Here is a 10011-nt window from a genome sequence, read left to right as displayed (position 1 = left end):
ACTGTGGGGATGGAGCAGTGTGAGCAAGGAGGCTGCACAGCTACTCCAAGACATGGCTGCAGAGCACTGCCCTAGCTGCCTGCACACAACCAGACAACGTCTGGCCTGACTTCTGAGACCGGGTGCTGGCTTTTGAGACCTGGCTATCAAGTGCTGTCGTTGAATGATGTGCTAAGAATGGAGAAATGTCACTGAAGACCTTCCAAAGCTCTGACTCCACAGATCATACATCCTCTTGCTGCCAAACTTGTTTCCAGAATGAAAAGTGATCCCCTGCTCAGCAGGGAAATGTGAGAGCCCCTACATCCCCCAGACAGAAGAAAGGGAAGTGCCTTGGTCACAGTCCTTCCTCCTCTGCCTACACAGACCCTCAGCCAGAGTCACTGACCCTGGGAATGGGTTTCTTGAAAACTGTAGGAAGTGGCAGACACCTGGCTCAGCTTCTGCATATCAATCCTCTTCCATTTCTGTTCTGCTTAGCTGGAAACAGGACATGATAGTGGAGCTGAACTATCTCTGGACACCAGCTGCTCCTGCCCACAGCCACTGCAGTCACTGAGACTTCACACACTGGTGCTGGAGTCTCAGCTGGAGAGCCATGCTACAAGATCAGAGCTTTGGTCTGTAATTCATGCATGCCTGAGAGTGCTGGGGAATAATGGGAAACAACTGGGAGATTAATCATTGACATCTCAGGGAATGCAGATCTCTGCCATTAGATATGTTTAGAGTATATTGGGTAAAATTAATACAATTACTGGCAGCAAAAATGCCTGCAGGCTCTCAGCACTGGGACTCCTTTGTAAAGTCTCTTTCTGCAGATTAATGACAACATTGCTCAAACTTTAATAACCTGGACTGATTTTACTGGTGGGGAAGCAGAGGTTAAGCAAGTTTAAGGCCACAGAGCAAGTAAGTGCTTGGATTTCTAACTCCCAAATCTGCTCTCTGCTGGGCCCTGCTGACTCACTGTGGGATGCATGCTTCCAGCAAACACTTCAGGCACAAAAGGAATCAGGACAAAAGGCACAGGTAAAGTAGGCACTCGTGATAAAAGAGGAATGTTTTCTGCCATTGAAAAAAGCGGTGAGTCAACTTCCAGGGAAGCTGGCACTCCTCAGCAGCGTGCTAGCCTGAGACTGGGACACTGCAAAACCAGAGGAGGATATTCTCACAGTGTTTGTGCCTAACCTGACAGTCAGACACAGTGGCCTCGTGGTGAGAGGCTTCCAGGACAAGGAAGAGCTACCAAGTGTCTGAGAGTTCAGGTTGGGAAGATTTATCCCAAGGCACCTTTAGAGTTCAGAGCAGCCAGCAGTGTTCCCTTCCCAGCAGATCCTGGCACCCACAGACTGTGAGAGCCCAGCAGTGCTCCTCTCCTGGGAGCCTGTTTCCACGGTAGTGCTCCTCAGGGCCAGGCCTAACTGGATCTGCTGCAACCTTTTCAAGCACAAACCTGGCTTAAGCAAATGAAGAATTTCAGTATTGATTTACTCTTCCTGAAGAGGAAATATCTTAAGAAAACCCAGAAAGTTAATCTGAAGTGGCCCTCTGAAGTCAGGCATTAAGCAAGGAGAGTGAAAGGCAGTGCTGGTGATGTGGCAGTGCTGCAAGCAGACCCTCTGGGATCTGGCTCTGGAGCATCAGACTTCATTCCCATTCCATTAAGAGCCTCCATCCACAAAACTTCAGTTTCCTTTCATAGGTAAACACACCAGAGATGTCCAGCCTGACACAGCTCCCCAGACAGTCAGACAGGACTTGTCAAGGCCTTAATGCACAGAGCAGCTCAAGCTGCAGCTGCCTGCTCCACACACCCTCCTCTGACTGCATCTCATCTGTGCTTCTGCAGCTTATGGCACAGGACAAATCCCAACCCAGTGCTGTCAGGGTCGAATTGAAGTACTTACAACAGCCACTTCTGTGCAGTGAAGGAGTGGGAGAGGCTGGCATTCAAGGGACCAAGAAAGCAGCAACAAAAACCCAGCAGAAAGTGGAGACCAGAGAAAGGAATGGCCCTGTCTGAACTTGGCTTTAGCTAAAGCCAAGCAGCTGGGAGAGCTCCTGATCCAATGCCCACATGTGAAAAGGAGATGTCACAAATAAGATTGGCCATAAAAACTGTGCCACTTTGAGCCAAGAGGAAGCACTCAGCCTCTGCTTGTGTTTCCTGCCACAAACCTGGGAATGTTTGGCTGGTTTTGAAGGCTCCAGTAGCAGTGACACTCAGGTATCTGTAACTGGAAGAATGAAAATTAGAAGAACTGTCACCAAATTCTTCTTGTAGCTGCCCAGCACTCCTCAGAAGCCTCTGCAGTTCATAGGACATTGCTAATCTCTCTGAATTGCATCCAGTTCTGGGCCCCTCAGCTCAAGAGGGGTGGTGAGCTGCTGGAAGGTGTCCAGGGAAGGGCAAGAAAGCTGCTGAGGGGCCTGGAGCACAGCCCTGTGCGGAGAGGCTGAGGGAGCTGGGGTTGCTTAGCCTGGAGAAGAGAAGGCTCAGGGGAAACCTCCTTGCTCTCCACAACTACCTGAAAGGAGGTTGTAGCCAGGCAGGGGTCGGTCTGTCCTCCCAAGCAACCAGCAACAGAGCAAGAGGACACAGCCTCAAGCTGTGCCAGGGGAGGTTCAGGCTGGATATTAGGAAGAAGTTCTTCACAGAGAGAGTGATTTGCCATTGGAATGTGCTGCCCAGGGAGGTGGTGGAGTCACCATCACTGGAGAGCTTCAAGAAAAGTCTGGATGAGGCACTTAGTGCCATGGGCCTGTTGATTGGGTAGGGCTGGCTGATAGGCTGGACTGGGTGATCCCGGAGGTCTCCTTCAACCTGGCTGATTCTATGAAAAGAAGCAGTGAGTGGGAAGAAATGGTCTGTAAATGAGGCACGAAGAGAGAGATTCACTGAATGATGAGAGCAGACTCCAGGGGCCTCTAGGTAAAGTCACTGTAATTAGCACAGTATCATCTGACTAAACAGCTCCTGCTCCACCACCACCAGCTTTGCACCCATCCCAGAGCCAGGGGCAAGACCCTAACCAGCCAAGGTACCAGCCAGAGGAGCTCAGCCCCAGCAAGGAGCCCCAGCCAGCACCCGTGGAGGACATTGGAGGAGTCATCAATCATTGCCCTAACAACCGGGGGACCACCAGGCCCCCCGGCCTTTGTTGTCACCACCACCATCACCCAGGGTGCAGCAGGGGCACTCACCAGCGATGAGAGGAGGATCCTCCAGCCCAGATGGGCTCAGCTTAGGGCTGCTGCCTTTCCTGGTGGGGGTTAAATAGGGGAGTGGGTGGGGAGGGCAAAGTGGCCACACCTGGGGTGGGAGGAGACTCCAATAGAGCCCAGGTGCTCTGGGTTTGAGGGCAAAAAGGGGGAGGAAAAGGGGTGGGTGAGGGACCTATAGGGTGCCAGGTAATGACAGGACTGGGGGGAATGGGAAAAAGTAGAAATAGGTAGATCCAGACTGGATGTCAGGAAGAAATTCTTCACTGCGAGGGTGGTGAGAGCCTGGCACAGGTTGCCCAGGGAGGTGGTGGAAGCCTCATCCCTGGGAGTTTTTAAGGCCAGGCTGGATGTGGCTCTGGGCAGCCTGCTCTAGTGTGAGGTGTCCCTGCCCATGGCAGGGGGTTGGAACTGGATGATCCTTGAGGTCCCTTCTAAAATAATTTTGCAGTTCAGGCTGAATGTTAGGAAGAAACCTTCCCAGCAAGAGAGATTGGCCATTGGGATGTGCTGCCCAGGGAGGTGGTGGAGTCCCCATCCCTGGAGGTGTTTAAAATAAGACTGGATGAGACACTTGGTGCCATGGTTTAGTTGCTTAGATGGTGTTGGGTGGTAGGTTGGACTTGATGATCTTGAAGATCTGTTCCAACCTGGCTGGTTCTGTGATCCTCTCTCCTCACTCTTTCTGATCCATTACTTTCAGCATTTTTCCCTCCCCTGCCAAAGTTGCACTGCACCTCAGGTGCTGATGCTTGCTTGTCTACACAAATAAACCCAACACTCAAACCCAGGGGAAGTTACCCACCTGACATACTTGGAATGAAGAAAACGTGCTCTGCCTGCTGCAGCAGCAGCTCTCACACCATGGTTTGTGGCCTCCAGGCTGCCTGCTAATTGGCCATGAAGAGATAAAGCAGCCCTGGCTCCACTTCCTCTCCTCCCTGCCGTTGCACCAGGTGTGTGCAGCCTCAGCTGTGAAGTGGCACAGCACAGCTCAAAGGCCAAGGTGTGTTCAGGAACCACGGTGGATGTGCAGCTGGGTCTGCAAGCTCACTGACAGAAGGAACGGGAACCACACAGCTCTTAGCTCTTCACATCTGTTTTGGCCTCAACAGCCTAGGTCTGTCCTGTGTTTAAGTCCTGTACCAGGGGGTATCTTTATGGGTGTATGCCTACCCTAGAGGCTATTTCACCAGCCTCTGCATGCCCACCACGAGCCCACTGCAGAGCCAGAGCCAAAAGAAGAGTGCTAAACCTGGGGTGTCCCTCTGTGCTGCTGCCCCAGCCCAAAAGAGCCCAGAGGCTACAATACCCTGTTCCATGGAGCAGAAACTGCTCTCCAGACAGTCTCACTACCCAGAGACTTTCCCCAGTGGTGCAGATTCCTCACATCCACTGCCCTAAACCAAGCTCAGCCCATCCATAGGTCAGATTTCAGACACTTCCTATTGAAGCTGCAACAATCCACACATGACTTAAGCTTGACTTAATGGAAGTACCAAAAGAATCAACAGCAGCTCTAGGCAAAAAGAAGTAAAACTGAAGACAAGGCTCCTACAGCAAGGTTCTTGTAGCTTTATTGCAGGAAGGTGTAGATTAAAAGGATGACTACTACTGATAGCCATGAGTTGGAGCCAACTGATAACTCTCTCTCCAAAGTGCGGTAAAGAGCTTTCAGCACAGGCCAGGCAGATAAAGATACCGGGTAAAGAGCAATGGCTCCAGTGAAAAGTCAGGGACAGTGTGCTGCAAGCAATGAGGGTGCCAAAGGGCAAACAAGTCAGGGGAAGAAAGAACAGAATCCTTGGTGGAAATCTGAAGCTTAGCTGAGGTGTGGTAGAGGAGTAGAGTGGAAGGCAGGAGATGAAATGAGCAGGGGCAGAGGCAGGAAGAACGCAGTGGGAGTGAGAATAAACCTGGGGCAGGGCTAAGCTGCCTGAATCGGGCCCCTGGGGGTCAGATGTGTGCTAGCACTGGGACCAGGGCTGGGGCAGAGAACCACACTGGGAACAAAGGAACAGCTGCCTAGGTGTGGGCAGGAGGTGAAGTCTGTGGCCATGTACCCATTAGTTAAGATTTAAAACTGATTGCTTTCTTGGCTTCAAAATACATCTAAAGTGTTCCAAATTGCTCTGCTGGAGCAGAGCTTGTTGCCTGCTCTCCAAACTTCTGAACTCCAGCACATACATTAAGACCAAAAGTTTCTACAAAGCTATTGTCCTTCTGGCAAGTGACTCCAGATGCCCAATAAGAAGCTCCCAGGGTCCTGGAAAGCCTGCAGATGCAGGGGATGGACACCTCTCCAGCTCTGTTGCCAGACAGCCTTTTAAACCTTAAAGTGTTTGCTCCATCTGCAGAGGCTTTCTGGAGGAAACAGTTAAGCCAAGGCCAGCAGTTCCCCTAAGCACTGTTGTATTTCACATGAAAAATGGACAAAACAACCAAGCCTTTAGCCAAACAATCTCTAATATATCAGCAAATGAGTTGTCCCCTCTCATCTGGAGACTAAGAATCCACTTTCTGTCAAAATAAGGTTGCTGGATGGGTGAAGCATTCCTTTGTGATGGGGACTGTGTCGCTGAGACACAGAAAAGACCTCAGTCAGTCAGGGCAGTGAGCACCCCCAGAGCTGCTGGGGCATTAAATACCCAGCTGATGGCAAATGACACAAAGCAGGATTCCCTGTGTCAGACTGATCTCACTGGAGGCCTTGCTTGCTGTTCCTAACCCTCCTTGTGGCGTAGGAGTGCACAGAGGAAGGACACTCACACTCCTTATCTGCACACATGTATGGGCTGCAGCTCCAGTAAACACCCAAGGAAGAACAGAAGTTGCCTGAGTGCTGCAGGTAAAGGATAAAGCTTGAGCTTCTCTTGAGACTGATGAAAACAGCCTCTGGTTCAAGGCCCACTGAACCACTGGGGTTTATTGACTGAGACCAGGATTCCAATCACCCCCACAAATGGGAGACCCACCAGTTCTGTGAGGAGCACATCTGGCAGAGCTGAGCAGCCCTCACACAAGCTGCCCTGACTTCCCGTGGGGTCCTTTATGTCCACCATGGAGACTGTGTCTGCCGGCCTGGATCTAGGGATTCTACACTTCTTGTCTCAAAAGATCTATACAGAGACAAACCAACCAGCACCAGAACAAGAGGACACAGTCTCAGGCTGTGCCAGGGGAAGTTTAGGCTGGAGGTGAGGAGAAAGTTCTCCACAGAGAGAGTTGTTAGCCATTGGAATGTGCTGCCCAGGAAGGTGGTGGAGTCCCCATCCCTGGAGGTGCTCAAGAGGGGATTGGATGTGGCACTCAGTGTCATGGTTTAGTAGTCATGAGGTGTTGGGTGACAGGTTGGGCTTGATGATCTTTGAGGTCTTTTCCAAGCTTACTGATTCTATGATTCTATGACATTGAAGTTCTTATATCCCAGCAGCAATCCACTGTCTTTATTAACTAGCTTGGTTTCAATACCTGCACTTCATGAAGCCAGCACAGCCTTTGAACAGTACTAACTGCACACCACTGCAGGGCTCTGTCAGCCTTCCCACCACAAAACTGACCTGCCAGAGATGATGCTACTTGCAAAGTTCTGCTTCCTAAGGACTTTGGCTCAATAAGTAACCAATATTTTACAGTTCCAAACCAAACTGCTGTGATTTTTCTCCCTGCTTTGCATTAAGAGGATGTGATCTAGGACTAGGGGGAATGGAATGAAGCTGGAGGTGGGGAGATTCAGGCTGGAGGTGAGGAGGAAGTTCTTCCCCATAAGAGTGGTGAAGCCTTGGAATGGATTGTCCAGGGAGGTGGTTGGGGCCCTGTCCCTGGAGGTGTTTAAGCCCAGGCTGGATGAGGCTCTGGCCAGGCTGTTCTAGTGTGGGGTGTCCCTGCCCATGGCAGGGGGGTTGGAATTAGATGATCCTTGTGGTCCCTTCCAACCCTGACTGATACTATGATACTATGATCCTATGATCTGCTGGTTTTCCTCTAGCAGAGGAGATTCAGGTGTTATTGCATGTGTTTACCCTTCACCTGGATTCCTGCCTCCTGCTATCTAGATGAATGTAATTAATATGCCAGAAACATGCATTGGTTTACAAGGAGCTTCTGCTCACATTTGGTAAAACTGCTTCTGCTAAGTGCAGAAGGATTCTTGTGTAAGAGGAACCTGCTGAGCTGCCACAGGAGCAGCTGTTAATGCAGGCACACACTCAAACATGCAGCTGTCTAAAATAGCAGCGCTGTAGTCCCTGAAAGGCGAGAAGAGCCAGCTCAGGTTGCATGGCTTCATGGCCAGCCCTGTGAGATGCTGTAATCACAAGCCAGTGAAATCCTTCTCCTGCTAGGAGGCTGTGCATGGCCACTGCTCGCAGGCACCGGGCTTGGCCTTTAAGCTGCGACTGGTGAAGGCACCACACAGCTCTGCCTCCCTGCCTGCTGCTTTAGCTTACTGCACTGCAGACAACACCAAGCTGGGGGCAGAAGTTGAGCTGCTGGAGGGTAGAGAGGCTCTGCAGAGGGACCTGGACAGGCTGGACAGATGGGCAGAGGCCAAGGGCAGGAGACTGAACACATCCAAGTGCTGGGTTCTGCACATTGGCCACAACAACCCCATGCAGAGCTACAGGCTGGGGTCAGAGTGGCTGAGAGCAGCCAGGCAGAGAGGGACCTGGGGGTGCTGGTCGATGGTAGGCTGAACATGAGCCTGCAGTGTGCCCAGGCAGCCAAGAGGGCCAATGGCATCCTGGCCTGCCTCAGGAACAGTGTGGCCAGCAGGAGCAGGGAGGTCACTCTGCCCCTGTACACTGCACTGGTTAAGCCACACCTCGAGTCCTGTGTCCAGTTCTGGGCCCCTCAGGTTAGGAAGGAGGTTGACTTGCTGGAAGGTGTCCAGAGAAGGGCAACAAAGTTGGTGAGGGGCTTGGAACACAGCCCTGTGAGGAGAGGCCGAGGGAGCTGGGGCTGCTTAGCCTGGAGAAGAGGAGGCTCAGGGGAGACCTTATTGCTGTCTGCAACTACCTGAAGGGAGGCTGTAGACAGGCAGAGGTTGGTCTCTTCTCCCAGGCAACCAGCACCAGAACAAGAGGACACAGTCTCAGGCTGTGCCAGGGGAGGTTCAGGCTGGAGGTCAGGAGGAAGTTTTACACAGAGAGAGTGATTGCCCATTGGAATGGGCTGCCTGGGGAGGTGGTGGAGTCACCATCACTGGAGGTGTTCAGGAGGAGACTTGATAGGGTGCTTGGTGCCATGGGTTAGTTGATTATGTGGTGTTGGATGATAAGTTGGACATAATGATCTTGAAGGGCTCTTCCAACCTGGTTTATTCTATTCTATTCTATTCTCTTCCCCCCTATTGTCTGCAAACCACACATGCCACACCACCAGTTCTGTCCCAAGGGTCTCCTCCTTTTCCCTTACCCAGCAGGCAGTTTAAAGCCACACGGAAGGAATGTGGCACTTGAAGCCCCAGCTGTGACTTGTTCACACTCTGACTTCGGAAGAAATTCTGATCTGCTGCTTTTGAGCTATGGCATTTCCAGCAGATTTCCCACAGCCCTGGCAGCAAGCAAGAAAAATGGTTCTGCCTCATCAGTCACTAGGAGATCTTGGGTGCTTAATGCTCAGTTCCAGCAATGATTTACAACCCCTAAGTGCCTACAGCACAGACACTTGTCAGGGTTCGGCACGCAGGCAGCTCCAGCTGCAACGCTGGAGCAGTGGAAGAGCAAAGGCACCACCAGATCCCTGGCACTTGGAGGCTGCTGGTGTCAAGTCTCAGATGTTTCTGGGAAGACGTCACTTCCCAGCAACAAAGGGAGCTGCTAATTAGCTGTATTTGTTTCCTAACACTGAGCATTTTAAAAGGGATTCTCCCTGGAAGCATTTGTAAGGAAAGCACAAAATGATGCCAGGCGACAGGAAATTCAGCTCGGTTAAGATCACAGATGCTTCACGCTGCCCTGCAGGTGCAGGTACAGAGTGATCTCTGCTGGCACCAACAATCAATTGGGTAATATTAACAGAGACTGAGGACTCATGGTTCAACAGCATTCCAGCCCGTGGGAAGTGTGCAAGGCACTGGAGGTCATGCAGGTTATGTGCAGTGATGTTTGAGTTCTTCTAGAAGGCCCCAGCACCAAGGATGAGAAATGATCACAGTATCACAAAGGTTGGAAGAGACCTCGAGGATCATCGAGTCCAACCTATCAACACAGACCCCATGACCAGACCATGGCACCAAGTGCCACATCCAATCCCCTCTTGAACACCTCCGGGGATGGGGACTCCACCACCTCCCTGGGCAGCACATCCCAATGACGAACGATTTGCTCGGTGAAGAACTTTCTCCTCACCTTGAGTCTAAACCTCCCCTGGCACAGCTTGAGACTGTGTCCCCTTGTTCTGGTGCCTGGGAGAAGAGACCAACTCCTTCCTGGCTACAACCACCTTTCAGGTAGTTGTAGAGGGCAATGAGGTCACCCCTGAGCCTCCTCTTCTCCAGGCTAAACAACCCCAGCTCCCTCAGCCTCTCCTCACAGGGCTGTGCTCAAGGCCTCTCCCCATCCTTGTTGCCCTTCTCTGGACACCTTCAAGTGTCTCAATGTCCTTCCTAAACTGAGGGCCCCAGAACTGGACGCAGTACATGATGCAACAGTTGGCAGCATTTTACAGAGCGCACCCCAAGTAACCAATCCACGAGGATTAACGTTAGAAATGTAAGAAAAGAGGGAGAGAAAAGCATGCTGACCCCATTCTCACATCGTTTAAGACTTATTGTACTGACCAATT

This window comes from Melanerpes formicivorus, unplaced genomic scaffold, assembly GCF_026170545.1.
Source record: "Melanerpes formicivorus ecotype bairdi unplaced genomic scaffold, bMelFor1.0.p_v2 SCAF_56, whole genome shotgun sequence".
NCBI classification, from domain to species: Eukaryota; Metazoa; Chordata; class Aves; order Piciformes; family Picidae; genus Melanerpes; species Melanerpes formicivorus.
This window is presented reverse-complemented; position numbering follows the sequence as displayed.